Source organism: Arachis ipaensis, chromosome B10, assembly GCF_059453495.1.
Source record: "Arachis ipaensis isolate K30076 ecotype BB chromosome B10, ASM5945349v1, whole genome shotgun sequence".
Taxonomy (NCBI): domain Eukaryota; kingdom Viridiplantae; phylum Streptophyta; class Magnoliopsida; order Fabales; family Fabaceae; genus Arachis; species Arachis ipaensis.
In genome coordinates this window covers 78,911,937-78,921,855 of record NC_142435.1, presented here as the reverse complement: position 1 = coordinate 78,921,855, position 9,919 = coordinate 78,911,937, and the positions used below count along the sequence as shown (strand labels likewise).

General features: G+C 39.2%; 1 non-coding gene across 1 annotated transcript; it reads right to left on the bottom strand.

Moving 5' to 3' along the window:
- Positions 1 to 8,836: 8,836 nt before the first annotated feature.
- Positions 8,837 to 8,940, bottom strand: LOC148580542 (small nucleolar RNA R71). Its single transcript, XR_015899342.1, has one exon. It is a non-coding gene; the product is annotated as a small nucleolar RNA R71 (small nucleolar RNA).
- Between the last annotated feature and the right edge of the window lie 979 nt (positions 8,941 to 9,919).

Here is a 9,919-nt window from a genome sequence, read left to right as displayed (position 1 = left end):
TTGATCAAATACTTGATCGCGTGTCAAGTAAATCTCATTATTATTTTTTAGATGGTTATACAGGATATTTTCAAATTCATATAGCTCCTGAAGATCAGGAAAAGACCACTTTTACATGTCCCTTTGGAACTTATGCTTATAAAAGAATGCCTTTTGCCTTGTGTAATGCACCTGCTACTTTCCAAAGATGTATGATGAGTATCTTTTCAGATCTTATTGAGAACTGTATGGAAGTTTTTATGGATGATTTTAGTATATATGGTGATTAATTTAGCCTTTGCTTGGATAGTTTATCTAGAGTATTAGACAGGTGTGTTAGTACGAATCTTGTGTTAAATTTTTAAAAATGTCACTTTATGGTAAAACAAGGAATTGTACTAGGACATGTTGTGTCTAATACTGGCATTTCAGTAGATCCAGCAAAGGTGGATGTTATTTCTAGTTTGCCTTACCTCTCCTCCGTGAGGGAAGTCCGTTCGTTCCTTGGCCACGGAGGTTTTTACAGGAGATTCATTAAGGACTTCAGTAAGGTAGCATTGCCTTTATCCAGATTGCTGCAGAAAGATATTGAGTTCGAGTTCAGTAAGGATTGTATGCAGGCATTTGATAAGCTGAAGATCGCTCTGACTCAAGCTCCGATTGTAAGAGGACCAGACTAGAGCTAGCCATTTGAAATTAAGGAGCGGCACTGGCTCAGTGCGAAGGTAAGGATCTTTTTGTAATTGCTTATGCATCTAAGACCTTAGATGCTACTCAGTCTAACTATACTACTACCGAAAAAGAGCTTCTTGCTATTGTTTTTGCTCTGGATAAATTCCGAGCCTATTTACTTAGTACTAAGGTAGTAGTGTACTCAGACCATGCAGCTCTAAAATATTTATTAGCTAAAAAGGAATCCAAACCAAGGCTAATACGTTGGATACTGCTGCTGCAAGAATTTAATTTAGAAATTAAGGATAGGAGTGGTAACCAGAATTTAATGGCAGATCACTTGAGTCTCCTTGAGCACATTAAGGATGATTTCACTCCTATAAATGATAATTTCCCATTTGATAGTTTACATGCAGTATCTGAGATAGTTCCTTGGTATGCACCTGTAGCTAATTATCTAGTTAGCCACACTTTTCCTCCAAATTTCACTAAACATCAAAGAGACAAGCTGAAAAGTGAGTCTAAATATTTTATATGGGATGATCCATATTTGTGGAGGTGTGGTGCTGACCAGATAATTAGATAGTGTGTGCCTCAATCAGAATTCCAGTCCATTTTGGAGGCCTGCCACTCATCTGAGAGTTGAGGACATTTTTGCCCTCAAAGAACAGCTAGAAAAATTCTAGACTGTGGATTCTGGTGGCATACTCTTTTTAAAGACGCTACTGAATTTTGTAAATCTTGTTCTCCTTCCCAAAGGTTTGGTAATATATCCAAGAGGGATGAGATGCCTCAACAGATTATACTTTTATGTGAAATTTTTTATGTTTGGGGCATTGACTTCATGGGTCCATTTCCAAATTCTAATGGTTACTTTTATATACTGTTAGCTGTAGATTATGTTTCTAAATGGGTGGAAGCAATTCCTACCCGTACTAACGATGCTAACACTGTTGTTTCCTTTGTTAGAAACCATATTATTTGTCGCTTTGGATCACCACGAGCAATTGTGAGCGATCAAGGCACTCACTTTTGTAACAGGAGACTAACAGGATTACTGAAGAGGCATGGTATAATTCACAAAGTAGCAACAGCTTACCATCCCCAAACTAATGGGCAAGCAGAAGTCTCTAACAGAGAGATAAAACGTATTCTGGAGAAGATAGTAAAACCTCATAGGAAAGACTGGAGTGCCAGGCTACAAGATGCACTCTGGGCATATAGAACAGCATACAAGACACCCATTGGGATGAGCCCCTTCCGCTTAGTATACAGAAAATCTTGCCACCTTCTAGTAGAGGTGGAACACAAGGCTTTCTGGGCTATGAGAGAGTGCAACATGAATCTTGAGAAAGCAGGTGCTGAAAGAAAGCTGCAACTAGCAAAATTGGAGAATCTTCGCCTAGAAGCATATGACAACTCCAGAAGATACAAAGAAAAGATGAAGGTTGTCCATGACAAGCACATAAAAAGGAGAGAATTCAGACCAGGGAAGTTAGTTCTTCTTTTATAACTCCAGACTGAGGCTTATGCCAGGTAAACTGAGATCAAGAAGGGAAGGTCCATACAGAGTAGAAAAAGCAGAGCCATACGGAGTTTTCCACCTGCGTCATCCTTCTAGCTCCAAATTCTTAAAGGTCAATGGACATCGCCTGAAGTTTTATCATGGTGAGAAGATGAAGAATAACAAAGAACTAGAGGTTTTCCTCTTGGAAGACCCACCAATAGAAGCAGAATGAACCTGAAGAGCGTCCAACTTAAGGATGTAAAAGCAAAGTGCTAGGTGGGAGACAACCCACCATGGTATGATCGTTCCATTTCAGTCTTAGATTTAATTCACTTTATTTCTATTTTTATGGTGTTAACGACTCTTCTCATAATTTCTGCATATAGCCTGCATTCACGTTTGCATTAGCATTCTGCATATAAAAAAAATGCACGCGACGCGTAAGCGTCGCTGACGCGTTCGCGTCATATGTGCGTTCTGAAGAAAAGAGAATTGAATAGAAAGTCTCGCAAAAGCGTGGCTGGAGGCGTGCCTTAGGCACAATCATGCCCACGCGACCGCGTCAATGACGTGTCCACGTCATTTTGGAAACGAGCCTCCCACGCGTCTGCGTCACACACGCGAATGCGTGCCCCTAAAAATCGACGTAAATGAGGTGTATGGTAGCAAGTTATGATGGAGCTGGGCTGGAATGATGCTGGAAGCACCAGCCCCATCACGCGACCGCGTGCCCCCATGCGGCCGCGTCGTCCTCCAAACATGGCCATTCACACGATCGTGTCACCCTAAAAATTTGGCAAAATGGGTTTGAAACAGAGAGTTGCGCGAACGCATGGCTGCCCTCGTGCTATTCGCATAAATCAAGACATGCGACCGCGTGACCCATGCGTCCGCGTCACTTGACAAAAATCACACACCATGCAACCGCGTGACTCATGCGTCCGTGTCACATGCGGCGCACAGATTATCCAGATCAGCCAAAATATCTTATCTTTTCTTCCCCAAATCCTAATTTTTCTTTTCCCTTATTATTTCTTTCTTCCCCCTTCTTCCCTCTCTACTCATTCTCACTTTTTACCTTCTTCTTCCTTATTTTTCACATCCATTAAGGTTCTTTTCTTTCCTTCTTTATCTTTTACTTTTCCTTTATTACTCATATTTATGTTTATGTTTTCTTCTTCTTTTTCTTTTCACTTTTATTATCTATATTTTCTTTTCTTTCTTTTTCTTTTATTCCTTTAATTGGTGTTAGAAAATTACTTTAGGTCATTATTATCTATATTTTGCTTGTGGATTATTAAAGGAATTGTTTAACAATTATATATTACTTTTCATAGGGTTACTTGCATGTCCAAATCAATACTTTCAACATCATATTTACCATGCATGCTATGTGTTTGTGAAAAAGCCCGTATCGCACTGTGCATTATTTTAAATTATTCTATTCTACTACTTTAATGCCTGTTTTTCACAAAACCCCTTTTATATTTTATTAATTAAATATAATTATCAATACAAACAGATTATTAGTTTGAAAGGCTTGGTAATCTAACTTGGACATTGAATGCTTGATCTATGCTACTCATGCCTTTGTCGGCATGCCAATAAACATCTTGCATTTAATTGCCATCACATGCACTTGCTATATTACCTTTGATGAACTTTTCACATGTAGTCTAGACCATGTGTTAATACATGATTATATAATGCAAAAGTGAAAATTATGGGTAGCTAGGCATGATTCTAGAGTTATATGGAGTGTATGTATGCTAGATAAGAGCTTAGGTTAGTCAAAGATTCAATTTATAGCTCACTTAGCCATATGTATACCTTTACCCTTACCTTAGCCCCATTACAATCTTGAAAAAGACCTCATGATGTTGCATTGGTACATTAAATATAGTTGATTGGTTAGGTGAAAAACAAAGTTTAGAAAGCATGATTAGAGAAGAGTAGAGTGATTACCCTATACACTTGAGAGACTAGAGTGCACATACACCATCAGTGAGGGTTCAGTGCTTAATTCTATGTTCCCTACTTTCATGAGCTGTCTTCTTACAATGTTACCTGTTTTTACTATATAATTTGAATTAGTGAAATCTAATTTATGTTTGTCTTGAAGAGCTTATTTATTTTAACCAAGTAGACAAGAACCATATAGTTGCATCCATATATATAGATTGCATTGCATAGCATGAGTTTCACATTTCCCTACTCATTTATTTTATCTCCTTAAGCTAAGCATGAGGACATGCTAATGTTTAAGTGTGGGGAGGTTGATAAACTATTATTTTATGATTTATATTGTGTTTAATTGAGTAGTTTTATCAAGTCTTTACCCACTTATTCATATGATTAGCATGATATTACAATTCCTTCCCAAAATTATTACATGGTTGAAAACTTACTTCCTAGAGATCTTTTAATTATGTATTTTAACTCTCCTTTAACCCATTCGATACCGTGATCCGTGTGTTAAGTGTTTCAGGCTTCATAGGGCAGGAATGGCTTAGAAAATGGAGAGGAAGCTTGCAAAAATGGAAGGAACACAAGAAACCAAGGAGATGAACAGCGAACAATGATGCGAGCACATGGCTCACGCGACCGCGTGAAAAGAAGAAATCGCAGCGATGCGAATGCGTGCCTGACGCAAACACGTGGATTGAAGTCTGCACGAATGACGCGAACGCGTGGATGACGCGAACGCGTGACAAGGAAAATCGCTGAATGATGCGAACGCGTGGATGACGCATACGCGTGACCTGCGTGATCTGCAAAAATAATAGAATACGCTGGGGGCAATTTCGGGCCACATTTTGACCCAGTTTTCGGCCCAAAAACACAGACTAAAGCTAGGGAACATGCAGAAACTCAACACGCATCCACACACATTCAGATACATCGAGATTAGGATTACTCTTAATTTTAGATCTGAATCTAGATTAGCTTTACATTAGTAGTTTATGCTTTTGCTTTGGATTTTTGGATGCTGAAGAATCATTACCTCCGTGAAGACATTACTTTAGTTTGTTTCCTTATTCCTTTACTTTTATTCATTGCTCATTGACCCTATTCAATTAAGTATGTTACATTTTGAATTTATTAATATATATAGTTCCTTTTAATTTTAATTAATTTTAATTCTCTATTTTATTTTATTTAATTTATTATGTCTTCTTATATTTTTATGAATATTAATTCTATGTCAATGGAGTAGATTTTCTACTTGACATGGGGTTGATTAAGAGGAGACACTTGAGTTGGAACGCTCAAGTGCTTAGTTAATTTGAACTTTGTTGGCTAATTCTATATCTACTAACGCTAGACCTTCCCAAGGGAAAGGACTAGGATCTGTGGATAAGAATCTGTTCAATTACTTGACTTCCCTTTACTCAGTAAGGGTTAACTAAGTGAAAACAACAACCGCTTTACATTACACTTGAGAAGATTCCAATAAGGATAGAACTTCCGATTAATTAATTCCCCAGTCAAGTGATGCCAGGGCATCTTGGCCAGTTTCACTGACCTTTTCTTTACTGTTTTTAGGGTAGTTTCATGCATTTCTTTAGGAAATAAGCTAGTTTTGGGTAGATATTCACCTACACCTTGATTCAAGCATACACTGTGCATTTTTACATTATTTCATGAGGATTTTGCATGAATTTAGTGACAAATTGTATGCTGCATTACCCATGACTTGGACTAGAACTTTGATGCACTATGTTGCTTGATTTCAGGACCAAAGGAAGCAAGGAAAGGGAGGTAACTTGCAAGGTTAAATGAGAAAAGTGATTGCCAATGACACTCTCAAAGCCATCATTGCCGACGTTAAGAGTCACGTTAACTAAGTTAACGTGAACTCTAACGTGGAAAAGGGAAGTTGAGCCAACGTTAGTGACACTTAACATTGTCACTAACGTTGGCAAACACTCATGAGTGGCCACGTTAGAGCCCACGTTAACCTAGTTAACGTGGCCTCTAACGTTAAAGGGGGAAGAGAAGCCAACGTTAGTGACATTCAACATTGTCACTAACGTTGGCCTAAGGATGCAACACACCACGTTAACTCCCACGTTAACTTGGTTAACGTGGGTTAACGTAAGAAGTGAGAGTTGTCGACAACGTTAGTGACACTCAACATTGTCACTAACGTTGGAAGCAACCACACAACCCCCCAAGGAGCCATGTTAACTTCCACGTTAACTTAGTTAACGTGGAAGCTAACGATGAGGAATGAATGATGAGCTAACACTAGTGACACTCAACATTGTCACTAACGTTGGAATGGCTAAGAATGGCCACGTTAGAAGCCACGTTAACCTAGTTAACGTGGACTTTAACGTGAGATCTAGGGGCACATTGGAACGTTAGTGACAATGTTGAGTGTCACTAACGTTCTCGAAGGTTGGCAAGGCCACGTTAGAAGCCACGTTAACCTAGTTAACGTGGGCTTTAACGTGAAGCAAAAAGGGGCACACTAGAACGTTAGTGACAATGTTGAGTGTCACTAACGTTCTCGAAGGTTGGCAAGGCCACATTAGAAGCCACGTTAACCTAGTTAACGTGAGCTCTAACGTGAGGCAAAGGGGTACATTGGAACGTTAGTAAAAATGTTAAGTGTCACTAACGTTCCTGAACTTATACTTTCACTAAATGATTAACACCCCTTACGCCCTGAGCTAAAGTCTCTGCCCACTTAACACCTTCTCTCTGCAAGTAAAGCCAAGCCCAAATAAAGAAAAGAACTACTTCAAACTCAAGATCCAAAGGCCCAAGACTTGAAGAGCAAAACTAGAAGCTGAGAAGAGTAGTATATATAGGAGTAGCTTTGAATTGTAAAAGGAGTTTTTAGGAGGCTGGAAGAGGAGAACTACTCTTTATATTTTACTTTCTCTGCATTTTCTAGTTTTATGATGTATTATCCATCTTTGTTTTCATTTTCTAGAGCTATGAACAACTAAACCCCTTTCATTGGGTTAGGGAGCTCTGTTGTAATTTGATGGATCAATACTAATTTTCATTATTCTTCTTCTATCTTTTCTCTTGATTTTACTTGAAAGCTTTCGATCTTCATCCAATTGAGTAGTTATCTTGGAAGAGAAGCTATTCAAACTTGGATCTCTTTTGAACCTTAAAAGAGGAATGAAGAGATCAAGCTAGAAATGCTTTCTCATGCTGGACCAAATTGGGTTTGGATGGGTATGTGACTATAACCCTCTCAATACTTGATTTGGGAAAATGCATGTGGTATAATCAATGACCATACTTCATCTCTTCTCATGAGCAATTGACCAAGGAATTGGCTATTGATCAAGATTTGAGAGATTGAATTGCAAGAAATTGTAATTCAATCACTTAAGATTGCCAAGGAGATCAATGAGTGCATTGATTGAGGAAGAGATGAAAATGAACTTGATCCGGAGAATTGCAACATCTCCTAAGCCCAATGAACTCCCTATCTCTGATCTTACCCATTCTCTTTAATTTCTGCCATTTACTTTTATGAGCAAATCCCCCATTCCCATTTACAATTCTGCAATATATTTTCAGTCATTTACTTCCAGTCCTTTAATCCTAGCATTTACTTTTCTGTTATTTACATTCCCGCCATTTTATTTTCTGCAACTCTCAACCAAAATTCTGGATTCACTCAACTAAAACATTCTTCTAATTAAAGTTGTTTGATCAATCAATCCTTGTGGGATTCGACCTCACTCTATTGTGAGTTTTTACTTGACGACAAATTCGGTACACTTGCCGAAGGGAGATTTGTTGTGAGACAAGTTTTCCGCGCATCAAGTTTATGGCGCCGTTGTCGGGGATTGATTGTGCATCAACAATGATTAAATTGGAAGATCACTAGATTGAGCATTTTTATTTTGTGAATTTCATTTTCTGTTTGAGTGATTTACTTTTTGTTTTAGTTAAACTTCTTCCCTTCCCCGTCTACTCTTTTGTTCTTCTTTGTTATTTTCAATTCTGTTTGCTAACCCACTAACTGTTTGATATATTGCATCACCCACAACTAACAGTAATTCTGACACAAATACTTTCTGCACCTATCTTTTCTTGCTTGCACTTGATGGTTGTATGACAGGGAGAAGAAGCAGGGCTTCAACTTCTTTCGATTCTGAACCTGAGAGGACCTTCCTTAGATTAAGGAGGGAGGCAGGAGGAAAGAAAGTGGTTGGTGCTGAGGAAGAAGAGGAATTCTTTGAAACAAACATGGAAGACAACATGGAAAACCATCATGAAGAAGAAGATCACAACCATGGGGGAGGAGGTAGAGCAAATCATGCTGGGGAGGATAGAAGAGTTTTGGACTCTTACATCAATCCAAACCCAGTCAATTGTGGAAGTAGCATCCAAAAGCCAACAATCCATGCCAACAACTTTGAACTTAAACCACAGCTCATCACCCTTGTTCAGAACAACTGTTCGTTTGGAGGAAGTGTTCAAGAAGACCCCAATCAACATTTAACCACCTTCCTGAGAATATGTGACACAGTGAAGTCTAATGGTGTTCATCTTGACGCCTATAGACTGCTCTTATTTCCATTCTCACTCAGGGACAAGACAGCCAAATGGCTGGAATCTTTCCCAAGGGAAAGCTTGACAACTTGGGAAGACGTGGTGAAAAAATTTTTAGCAAGATTTTACCCTCCTCAACGAATCAATAGGCTGAGAGCTGAGGTTCAAACTTTCAGGCAACAAGATGGTGAGACTCTATATGAAGCATGGGAGAGGTTCAAGGACTTAACAAGGAGGTGTCCACCTGACATGTTCAACGAATGGGTGCAGCTGCACATTTTCTATGAAGGGCTCTCTTATGAGTCAAAGAAGGCCGTAGACCATTCATCTGGAGGATCTTTGAACAAGAAGAAGACCATTGAGGAAGCCATAGATGTTATTGAAACAGTAGCAGAGAACGACTACTTCTATGCTTCCGAAAGAGGAAACACAAGAGGAGTAATGGAGCTAAACAATGTAGATGCTCTGTTGGCCCAAAACAAGCTCATTACCCAGCAGCTGGCTGACCTCACCAAGAAGATGGAGATGAACCAAGTAGCAGCAATCTTCACTTCATCAACAATCCAAGAAGGAGTGAATGAAGAAGCAGAGGTGAGTCAGGAGCAAGCCAACTACATTGGGAATTCACCAAGGAAAAACTATGATCCATACTCCAAGACCTACAACCCTGGATGGAGAAACCACCCAAACTTTGGGTGGGAAAGTGAGCAAGATCAAAACCAAGACCAGAGACGTTACAACTCCAACAACAATGCAGCTCACCAGCAATTCACACAGAGGACGTCTCAACACCCCTACAACAACACTTCTTCATATGCTTATCAAAACCAAAATAGCACATCTGCTCCGAATCACCCATCAATTGATGACAAGCTCTCTAAGATTGAAGCCTTACTTGAAGGAATATGCCAAGAGATTCAAGAAAATAAGGTGTTCAAAGAGGAAGTGCGAGCCAATATTAAGAACCAGGGAGAGACCATTAGGAAGCTGGAATTCCAGGTGGGATATTTAGCTGAGAAGATTCCCAAACCTACCAATAGCTTCCCAAGTGACACGGAGAAAAACCCCAAGGGAGAAGCAAAGAAAGTAAGATGGGAAGATTGCAAAATGGTCACTACGAGTGATCAAGAGACTGAAGACAAGCAAGGCAAATTTTGCAAACAACCTGAAGACAACTCAACAAAGGAGGAGGATAGAGATCACCAAGAACCAGAAATCTCACAACAAGAG